The 10,000-nt window shown below is 43.6% G+C and overlaps 1 protein-coding gene across 2 annotated transcripts in view; it reads right to left on the reverse strand.

Annotated features, from left to right (window-relative positions):
* Positions 1-10,000, reverse strand: part of med23 (mediator complex subunit 23) — a 116,043-nt gene that overhangs the window by 30,400 nt on the left and 75,643 nt on the right. The gene's annotated exons all lie outside the window — the stretch shown is intronic.

Consider the following 10,000-nt stretch of genomic DNA (forward strand, 5'->3'; position numbering starts at 1 on the left):
CCTTCTGCCTGTACGGACATACTCTAGTCTCTTCAATCGCTCGTATCGCTTGCTGCTGCACTCTGTTGCTTGAATCGCATCGCGCCTGGTCTATTCGCACGGTTAGCCTTGTGGCTATAATCTGGCTCGATTGTTTGTTTTGCACTGTCCCTGTCAAGTAAACATTACATTAAACTAAACATGTCTCAAAAGGCAAACATGCTGCCATCTTGTTTTAGTTATATTGGAATAAAAAAATAAGGTCCCAGCTAGGGCTGCACAATTAATCAAAATCGCGATTTTGGCCACCACGATCACAAAACATGAAAATTGCGATTTTATGGGAGGAAATCCAGAGTTCCATCTAAGCTGCGCACACCTGCAGACTTGTGCACTGCGCACATCGTGATTATAATCGAAATAATCGTGATTATGATTTTTTTCCATAATCGTGCAGCCCTAGTCCCAGCTGTAAAATATGAGAGAGGACAGATGGATGGAAACATGACATCCCTGACTGAATATGGTAAGTGTTCTGTGCTTTTAAATGCAAATAAGGCTTTTAAAGCACTTTCTCTCGTGCCATTTACACACACGGGGAGTGCTTCACTTGGGTGCAAAAGCTCATTCAGGTTGTCCAACACTACAAGAGGTGCGACGTGAACAGACAACAGAAGAATAGAAAAATAGAAGGCTTTGAGGAGCTGGGATGAGGAAAACACGATGTGTGTGTGTGTGTGTGTGTGTCAAACGCGCGTGTGGCTTTAATACAATACAAGAGGCCCAGCACTTAAAAAGATGCCACGCACGCACGCACGCACGCACGCACGCACGCACGCACGCACGCACGCACGCACGCACGCACGCACGCACGCACGCACGCACGCACACGCACACACACACACACACACACACACACACACACACACACACACACACACACACACACACACACACACACGCCGCTGTCTATTCAAATCAGGTCTGCTGGAATTTAATACGGCATGGAAGTTAAGTGGCACATGGATGAAAGCAGCGTCTGCAGAGTAATATAAATGGGAAAATAAATGTTCTGCCATTTCTGTTGTGTAAAAAAACCCACTCTGTTTAAGAACTCAATCCTGTTGGACAAAATAGGGATGCATTAAAATAAATTACCGATCGGAAAAGCAGAGCGAAAATTCTATCAAGTACTTGCCACGCCACTTTAAAAGCGTGACTGTGCAAAAAACAAAAAAAACAAACCCTAAAGCGAGAGACTTCATCTCCAGTGCCTGCACGGCCCTTGACAAAGCGCTTGGAACCTGCCCAGTCCACTGCTCAATCTAAACACCTCCGAGGGGGAAAAAGTGTCCGACCTGCATTTCCACTCGGATTTATTTATATTCACCTCTCAATCCTATCCAGGGCCGGATTAACATGGCTTGGGGCCCCTAGGCTACAGGTTGCTGTGCCGCCCCCCCACCAAAAGACACATTTATTTTGCGACAAATTTACATGGACAGTGTCATAATTACAAGCTAGGAATTAAGGACAACATGTCTACTAACTGTACTCAACGCGGCAGATTTTCAATACTTTTTCAATATTGCATCTGGTCACAATCCTGCAAATTTTCAATTTTGGCCAACCACTGGACCCCTAGGCTGCAGCCATATCTAGCATGTGGGGGCCCCTAGGCTGCAGCCATATCTAGCATGTGGGGGCCCATAGGCTGCAGCCACATCTAGCATGTGGTGGGGCCCCTAGGCTGCAGCCACATCTAGCCTGTGGTGGGGGCCCCTAGGCTGCAGTCATATCTTGTCTGTGGTGGGGGCCCCTGGCAGGTGGGGGCCCCTAGGCTGCAGTCATATCTAGCCTGTGGTGGGGGCCCCTAGGCTGCAGTCATATCTAGCCTGTGGTGGGGGCCCTAGGCTGCAGCCATATCTAGCCTGTGGTGGGGGCCCCTAGGCTGCAGCCATATCTAGTCTGTGGTGGGGGCCCCTAGGCTGCAGTCATATCTAGCCTGTGGTGGGGGCCCTAGGCTGCAGCCATATCTAGCCTGTGCGTTAATCCTGCCCTGATCCTATCGTGCTTGGCACACGACACCGAGGGGGAGAGACAGGGATGTAGAGTAGAGAGTGGGGGTCTACACGGGCCAGTTGTTCCGGACACCGTTAGAGAAGGGGCCCAGATCTAGGTCCTTAATTTTATGTATTGGGGTGGGGGGGCCCTAGCCTGATTATCATCGACTTTCTTTTTTTTAACTTTCTTTTTTATTAATTATTTACATCCAGATATCAAGTTACAAGCATGAAAAAAAAGACAAAACAACACAATAATAAAAAACAAAAACAAAAACATAGTATAACAGCTTATGGGTTCATCGTCTTCATTTTTTAATATATAAATGCAAACAATCAAGTCTATTCATCTATAATTTGTTCAGTGGTATCATCTTTGTTTTTGTACCAGAGCCATTTCACCCATTTCCTTCCAAATAGTTCCTCCCGCATTTTCAAACAATGTGAGAACTTTTCCATGCTATATATCTCTTCCACTGTACTAAGCCAGTCTTCTTGAGTTGGGGGGTCTACCTTAAGCCATGCTCTTGTAACTGCTTTTCGGCTAGCTGCAAGTAGTACCTTAAGCAAGTATGTATCTTCTCCTTGAACCTCGTCTTCTGGTATATATCCTAAATATAATACCAGAGGTGTTTTTTGAATTTCATACCCCAGTATTTCTTTCAACTTTTTCCAAACTCCCTCCCAGTAATCCTCTATTTTTTGACATTGCCAGAATACATGTGCATGGTCTGCCTCCTTTTGACCACATAGCCTCCAACATGAGCTTTTCTCTGGTGTGTATCTTCCTGTTATCTTTGGTGTTATGAAGAACCTTATGATATTCTTCCACCCAAATTCACGCCATATTCTTGAACCCGTAGCTGACTGTTGCGCTTTACACACATTATTCCAGTTTTCTTCCGTTATTTCTATGTCCAGCTCTTTTTCCCATTTTTCTTTTACATATGTGGTTGAATAACCTCCACTGGCTCCCAGGGCTTGGTATAGAGCAGAAATTACTCTGCACGTTCTTCCTTCATATGCATTTATTATTACTTTAATGATCCCATTTTGTTCTCTTGGTTCTTTTAATTTAATTTCCTTTATATAGTAATCCCTTACCTGGAAGTATCTATAAAGTTCCCTTGCATCCAGTCCAAATTTCTCTCTTAAAGCTTGAAAGCTCTGCAGCTCCCCCCTCTCAAGCAATGTGCACATGGCTGTAATACCCCTTTGTGCCCAACTCTCAAAGCCCTGATCATTTACCCCTGGTTTAAACCTCTTATCATGGGATAGCCATCTCAAAATCTTTGCTTCTGTTTGTAGATTATATTTGTTTATTACCAGGTGCCAGATCTCCAATGTGAATTTGCTTATTGATCCCAACATGGTCTCTTCTCGCTTGAATAGTTCCCTATCAGTTATTAGTACTTGTAGTGGGCTAGCCTGTTCTTTCATTTCTATATCTTTCCATCTGGCTATATATTTTCCATTGCACCAGCAAAATACTGCCCTGAGTTGTGCTGCATAGAAGTAGTCTTGTAGCTTTGGCACTGCCATGCCCCCTTTGACTTTAGGAAGCTGCATGGTGCGATATCTAATCCGTGGCCTCCTGCCTGCCCAGATGAACCTGGAAATCTGTCTATCCCATTCAATAAACTGTTTTTGTGGGATCATTACTGGCAAAGTTTGGAATAAGTAGAGCAATCTTGGTAATACATTCATTTTAATTATTTCTATCCTTGAACTAAGATCCAACTGTAACATTGACCATCTAGCTATGTCCCGCCTGAGTTCTTCATTAATCTGAGTATAATTTGCAGTGTACAGCTTTTCCACTCCCTTTGTAATGTTCACTCCCAAATATTTAATTGTTTCTGAGTTCCATTTAATTTTGTATTTATCTTTTAACTCTGGGGTTGGGGCATAGTACATGGCCAATATCTGAGTTTTGTCAACATTAAGTTTGTATCCTGAATAATAACCGTATTCCTCCAGTTGATTCATCAGTGCAGGAAAAGACTTACTGGGGTGTGTCAAGTAGGCCACCACATCATCTGCAAAGAGTCCTATCTTGTGTTCTTCCCCTTTTACCTCGACCCCTCTGATGTCCTGGTCTTGCCTAATTGCCTGTGCTAGTGGCTCTATGAATATTGCAAAGAGAGTTGGGGAGAGACTACACCCTTGTCTAGTGCCCCTTTTCAGATAGAATGGTTTTGTGAGACTGCCGTTCACCTTAATTCTGGCAGTTGGTTCTTGATATAAGGCTTTTATACAGTTGACAGATTTTTCATTAAAACCAAACCTCTCTAGCACCATATACAAATAACTCCAACTTGTGGAGTCAAAAGCTGCTTTCGCGTCAACACTAACCAAAGTGGTTCCCTTTCTTGTACGTTGGGTCTCTTCTACAATGTGCATCATCCTCCTAATATTGTCCTGCGTCTGTCGTCCTTTAATAAACCCAGTCTGGTCTTCGTCTATAATATCAGTCATAAATGTCTCAAATCTTTTAGAGATTATTGAGGTGTACATCTTGTAGTCCACATTTAGTACTGAAATGGGTCTATAGCTACTGCACTGTTCTTTATCCTTACCCTCTTTTGGTATAGTCGTTATAATGGCCTCTCTCCATGAAGGTGGAATCTTTCCTTTTTCAATTGTGTATCTAAATGAGGCCAGCAGTACTGGGGATAACTCTTGTCTAAACGTTTTATAAAATTCTGAGGGAAATCCATCACTTCCCGGAGATTTATTGCCCTTCATCCTAGAGATTGCCCTTTCCATTTCTTCTTCAGTAATTTCTGCAGTCAGTAGGTCATTTTGCTCCTCTCCTATTGATGGTAAATCTAACCCATCCAGGAAGTTTCTTATATCCTTTTTATCTGCCATTGCTGGTGGTGTATATAAATTTTGATAATAGTCCCTGAACACTCGCTCTATTCCACCTGGATCAGTTATCAGGTCATTTGTCTGAGGATCTCTAATTTTGTATATGTTGTTCAATGCTTGTTGTTTCCTTATACGTCTAGCAAGTAATCTGCTGGCTTTAGCACCTCCCTCATAGTAAGTTAGTTTAACAAATCTAGCTTTCTTTTCCACTTCTGTCAATAATATGTTATCAATTTTTGTCTTTGTCTCTTTCAGTTGTTTCAGTACCTCTGGATCACCCTTGGTATTATGTTTTTGCTCTAAATCTTTTAAGCGACCAATTAATGTCTCATAGTGTAGCAGTCTGGCCACCTTGCAGCTTGATGTATATGCCATTAACTTCCCCCTAATCACTGCCTTGAGCGCGTCCCAAAGAATGGTTGGGTCTACCTCACCATTGTCATTATCCTCTATATATCTTTTAATATCTTCTTTTGTCCTTTCCACTAGGTGTTTATCATTCAGTATCCCAACGTTCATCCTCCACACTGTAGTCCTTCTTCTCGTGTTTAATTTTATTGTCAGGTATATTGCGTTATGGTCTGATAAATCTGCTACCCCTATCCTACAGTCCTTTACTCTGTACATATCTCCCTTTGTCATAAAGAAGTAATCCAGCCTTGAATACATTTGGTGTGGGTCCGAAAAATGTGTGTAGTCCCTCTCCAAAGGGTGCCTGTCTCTCCAGACATCTATTAATCCCAGATCAGACAGTTGCATATTCATATATCTATTGAGCCATGCCCTATTCTTTTTTTTTGCTTGTTGTATCTAAATTATAATTTAAAACTATGTTCCAGTCCCCAGCACAAATTAGGATCCCCTGCAATTCAACAGTAATAAGGTCAAATAATGTCTTGAAAAGAGCTTTCTTGCTATCTGGGGGTGCATATACATTAATGAGTGTCACTCTCTGTCCCTCCAATTTACCCTTTACCATTATATACCTTCCCTCCTTATCACATTTTTCCTGTTCAAGTTCAAATTTCGTTGAGTTTGTTATCAGTATGGCTACCCCTCTTCTGTTGTTATGTTTGTGGTATGTGCTATAAAATGTATTGTAGTACCCATATCTCTTAAGTTTCTCATGCTCCTTTGTGGACAAATGTGTCTCCTGCAAAAAAATCACCTGATTTTTTTCTCTTTTAAATTTAGCCATTATCTTCCCCCTTTTAATTGGACTGCTTAACCCATTTACGTTCAATGATACCACTTTAACACCATCATGCTGCATTTATATGCATTTCCCCATACACTTTCATCACCCATAAGCTAAACTCAAACATAAAAAACACATCAGCAACAGCTGTTCTAACTATATAACAGTAAACAAAAAAGTGAGCTTCAAAGGCAAGCTGGGGCTCTTTATCCGTCCCCACTTCCCCTGTTGGTGGGGTGAAGGGAAATCCTCTTGTGGGAGGGCCCCCCTTAGCGGTGGAAAACTCCACAAACTGAAGTCCTCCGTTCGCGCTAAAAGTGTCCAACATTTACCAGTCCTTGCTCCCGGTCTTTTCAACAGTTTTTTTTTTTTTACACTCCAAAGCCAGACAAAAAATGTAAAGGGGTATTTTTAAACCTCCTTAAGGGAGAGAGAGAAAAAAAGGATAGGCCTACGCCTATTTATTTAGTCTACACAGGTGCCCTATAACTTGCAAGCTTTTCGTTTCCATTAATAAGGTAGGCCTACAGCAATTTAGCAATAGGATATAGTCCGTTTTTCGTCAATTAAAAAAGGGCATTACTTACATGTTTTCCAAAGAGGGAGAAAAAAAACTGTAGCTTCAGAGTTCTGAGAGAGGCGCAGAGAGAAGATAGGCCTACCATACATTTCGCGACTGTCCAAGGAAGTCATGAATTTCAAGATTCAAGATTCAAGATTCTTTTTAATAGTCCCGAAGGAAATTTGTCTTGGACATACATAGCTGCCACTAGAGGTGCTCCGATCACCATTTTTTGGCCCGATCACCGATACCGATCACCAAAAATCTTTATCTGCCGATTACCGATCATTGCCGATCACAAAAATGATTTCCTATTTTTTTAATAGCCTATTAATTATCCTTATTGAATATCATTTCTGCCCATAAACCAATCAATCTTAATTTGCACATGTCTATTATTAGGCTATTATTATTATTATTATTTTTATTTTTATTATTATTATTATTATTATTATCTTTCAGACTAGTGTTGGTAATACAGTCTACAGTATTAATCAATGTATACGTTATTGCATAGAATAACTAAACTATTTAAGATTGAATTGAAACTGAAACATTACATCAAATAGTCTTCCACATACGAGAAAAAAACAACCTGTCGCTTTAAATGAGCAGCCTCGTGAGGAGAGCCCCTCCCCTCTCTGTCACCGTCCACAGTTGCAGTGCTCTACTACCGTTCTGAATCTCTCTCTCAAGTTTTAACCACATCTGTCGCCGTTTGGTGTTTCAGCGACTATCAAACTAATCGACTGACTGCCAATTACAACTTTGAAAACAATAATTTACATGTTTGTGCTGACAACGTGAAGTTGTCGCGTGCTGACCGAGGCAACACAGGCACTGGCGAGTACTCAATCGCAAATTACATTGTCAGATAAACGGCGCATGGATCGGAAAATCAGATCATTTTTGATGCAGATATGGTTATGAATGGTGGAAATGAAGGGGGGAATGGCGAAAAGTTATAGACAAGCAAAGATGCCTTCTTTTGGTGCAGTTGCAGCTGTGCAGAGCCAGCGCCTACATGCAGCGCCTGGTGTAAAGGCAAATGGTTGCGTGAGGAATTTAATACCTCTCGATCGGTTTTTTGATCGGCATGTTTTTCCGATCACCGATCAGGCTATTTTTGGCCATTATCGGCCGGTCATGATCGGCAGCCGAGCAATCGGAGCACCTCTAGCTGCCACATACACACAACATACACATGACGCCAAAAATTTCCTTCTCTTCTCTCATTTACTCCAGGAGAAACGTCTCAGTTGCTTCCTTGCTCTCTCAGCGATGTCCGTGCCTTCGTCTCCCACTCTGCGCCACTTGAACGCGGCCTCAAGCTGCTGTTCTGGCAACATCACCTGCTCCTCGACCAATCCATCCACCTGTAGGCCCCTCTCCTCCATCGCCCGCGCCGCTTCTTGTGGACTGTCGTATGTCTTCACGCCCTCTTGCCAATGGATCTTGAGCGCCGTTCTCGGTGACTGGAATCGAATGCCCTCCTCCTTTAGGACACGCTTCAGCCCTGCGTAATCGCGGCGCTTTGCGGCGACCTCCGCTGGATAGTCATGGTCAAAAGTCACTTTCTTTCCATCGATCTCAATTTTGGTCTGCCATGCTTTTTTGAGAATGTCCTCCTTCTGTTGGAATTCCAAGAAATTGACGATGATCGCTCTGGGATTTTTGTTAGGGGCAGATCTGGATGCCATAACTCTGTGTGCGCGTTGGATTTGTAGCTTGACATCTTCCGTGATTTTAAGGTGCTCGCGGAGAAAACTCTCTATGAACCCGTGTACTGAATCTTCCTCTGTGCCCTCTGGTACTCCCCAGATCCGCATATTATTTCTTCTCGATCTCCATTCTAAATCCGTCACTTTCTCTTGTAATTTCCTTTGTTGCTTCAGAGAGGAGATGATAATCATTTTCAAATTTGAATTCCACTCCTCGGTCTCCACCACGCGATCCTGCAGGTCTTTAACGTCTCTTCCTTGCGATTCCATGACCTTATCCACAGTTTCAAATCGCTTGCCTATTTCTTCCTTGAAAGTGGCAAATTCTCGTCTGAGCATACTTCCCATGTTTTGTATACTTTCTCGAATGTCCTTCATTTCTTTTCGATTCTCCTCGCTGTTTGACCCAATTTGCTTAGCCACGCTGTCGAAGCCAGCCTTCATGCTAGATAGCATGTCATCATAACTTGGTCGGTCCTCACCGTCGTCTTTCTTTCTATCTCCCATCTTTCCTCGCTCCTTTTCTTTCTTTTCCTCGTCTTTCCTTTGTCTACTCATCATCCCCCTCTTTGATAGTGACCGTGAATTTCGGCTTTTCAGAGTAATTTACTTCAACGACCGGGAGCTCCTAAAAACACGTCTAGTCAGCCATGTGCCAAACCGGAAGCCCCTATCATCGACTTTCAAATCTCTTCGAGACTTGGTCTGACCAAGAGCATAACAATTAAATGCAATTTAATTGCAAATGGCCTCCCTTGGTTTGCTAATGATTGCTTACTTCCCAACAAAATGTGAGGAGTTCCCGTATTTGCAGGAACTCAAAAAGTACTTGTATTGGCTCTTGACCTGCCTGGTAGCAACGCTGAAGCTGTTGCGTCACTAGGAGGGCACGACCTGGCTAGGGGGGCCCTATCAGATGACTTTGCCCAGGGCCCATCCAAAGCTGTCAGCGGCCGGCCCTGCTGGGGGGAGATAGGGCCCAGCTGAGCGCGGCCGTTTCCCGTTTCCTTGGCCAAACATAACAAGCCAGTGAGGCGTGGGATACCCAGGGACCTTGGCTGACCGGAGCCGGAGCAAGCAGGTAGCAACTTAGCTATGTCAACATCTTGTCAGATAAACCTCCCCAGGCACAACCGCGTGTACACACACACACACACACACACACACACACACACACACACACACACACACACACACACACACACACACACACACACACACACACACACACACACACACACACACACACACACACACACACACACACAGAGATAGAGACAGAAAGACAGATAGACATTCTGAGAGGGCCTGACGCACATGTGCACACACACACATGCATACACACACACGCACGCACGCAGGCACGCACACATGCATACACACACACGCACGCACACATGCATACACACGCACGCAGGCACGCACGTACGCACGCACCCACACACACATGGATGCACACACACACACGCAGGAAGAAAGACAGACATTCTGAGAGGGCATCTGTTTTTTTCCCCCTTGCCATCCTGACCCGTAAGCAAACCAAGTGAGATGATTGCATGGGGTGTGGATGGTATAGTCCAGGCGGTTAGCATTAGCTCTTGGT

This window comes from Engraulis encrasicolus, chromosome 18 (genome assembly GCF_034702125.1).
Source record: "Engraulis encrasicolus isolate BLACKSEA-1 chromosome 18, IST_EnEncr_1.0, whole genome shotgun sequence".
Classification (NCBI taxonomy): domain Eukaryota; kingdom Metazoa; phylum Chordata; class Actinopteri; order Clupeiformes; family Engraulidae; genus Engraulis; species Engraulis encrasicolus.